Genomic DNA, 1,593 nt, shown 5'->3' with positions numbered 1-1,593 from the left:
AAGATAACTATTTCAATACTTTCTAGTCCTTAAAAACATATGCGTATGCAGATAAGGAGTAAAGAAAAACAGGGGGTGAAACTCCCTGGTGGTCTGGCAGTTAGGACTCTGTGCTTTCACGGGTTTGATCCGTGATAGGGGAATTAGGATCCTGCAAGCCATGTGGCACAGCCGAAAGATAATAAAAATAAAAGATGACATTCTGATGTTAGTTTGCAGGCTTCCGTGTGTTGTGCTGTGCTTAGTCACTGAGTTGTGTCCAACTCTTCGCGAACACACGGACTGTGAAGTAGTACTTAAAAAAAAGAAAAACGGGGAAAAATACAAAGGCAGTTATCCCAGATCCATGAAGAAGAAACAAACATGGTTTCGTTGCAATAGGAGAAAGTAAGAGACATTGAGCACCCAGGAGCAAACCCCCTTTCAAGCCTCAGGATCACACCTGGGCTCACATTGGGCTAATACCTCATTAACTGCAAGTCATGTGCTTTGACCCCAGATTCAAGAGAATGGGAAGGTCATCCTGCCCGTGGTTGGAAGGCACTGCAAAATAATCTGGCAAAGGACGTGGGTGGAGAGAAGGGTGAAGAATTGGAGGCAAAGGATACATTCCCCACACCCCATCTGAATTTTCCCTGGAAGAATACACCCTCTCAGTCAGTTCCTTGAGTGAGGTTCCACCTCCTGCTCAGGGGTGGAGTAGCTGACAAGGCGTCAGCCAATCAGAGAACTTCATTGCCCTGGCTACTGGTGATTGGCTCATCCATGATACAGGATCCATTCAGGACCAACCAAACGCAATGCAAACACCAGCCAGGACAAGACTGAGAGGAAGGGGACTCACACTGTTTCCAGCTGGGAATCACTCTGAGATGACGCTGGCTGGGGGGACTGGCAGCCATCCTACACCACCGGCAAAGAGGAAGTCCGGAATAAGTTGACACAGAGGGGGCTGAGCTGGTGGAGAGGGAAATCCATCGCGGTGTTGAAATTGAAGCCTCTGCATAAGCTGACCCTGATTTGTGCTTCACTTTTACAAATCAGTTTCAAATCAGCCAGTCTGTGTTGGTTTATCTATTCCTGCTGCTGCTGCTGCTTCGTCGCTTCAGTCATGTCCAGCTCTGTGGGACCCTATGGACTGTAGGTCGCGCCAGGCTCCTCTGTCCATGGGGTTCTCCAGGCAAGAATACTGGAGTGGGTTGCCATTCCTTCTCCAGGGGATCTTCCCAACCCAGGGATCGAACCTGGGTCTCCTGCATCGCAGGCAGATTCTTTACCACTAAGCCACCAGAGAAGCCCCATTTATCTGTTATTCCGGATCAAATAGATCCTGATGAACACTCAGGTAATCTCAGCCTGAGAAGTGAGAATCTAGACCCAGAAGGGCTCAGTGGCTTCTAGAAATCAGTGTTACCTATGTTGATCCGTGGCTGCTGTGGGACAGGACCCCATAGATACTGGTGGTTTCAGGGGTCTTACAGATTAGGTTTCTCTGCCTACCAGTCAGAGCTCTCTCTCTCTCTCTTTTTAAACTTATTTGGCTGCATTGGATTTTAGTTGAGCACACCAACTTAGTTTCCCTGTGGCATATGG

The 1,593-nt window shown here is 48.3% G+C and overlaps 1 non-coding gene across 1 annotated transcript; it reads right to left on the bottom strand.

The window, feature by feature from the left end:
• Positions 1–1,223: 1,223 nt before the first annotated feature.
• Positions 1,224–1,294, bottom strand: TRNAR-GCG (transfer RNA arginine (anticodon GCG)). Its single transcript has one exon. It is a non-coding gene; the product is annotated as a tRNA-Arg (tRNA).
• Between the last annotated feature and the right edge of the window lie 299 nt (positions 1,295–1,593).

This window comes from Ovis canadensis, chromosome 24, assembly GCF_042477335.2.
Source record: "Ovis canadensis isolate MfBH-ARS-UI-01 breed Bighorn chromosome 24, ARS-UI_OviCan_v2, whole genome shotgun sequence".
NCBI classification, from domain to species: domain Eukaryota; kingdom Metazoa; phylum Chordata; class Mammalia; order Artiodactyla; family Bovidae; genus Ovis; species Ovis canadensis.
The sequence above is the reverse complement of the archived record's forward strand: the minus strand, read 5'-3'. Positions and strand labels throughout refer to the sequence as shown.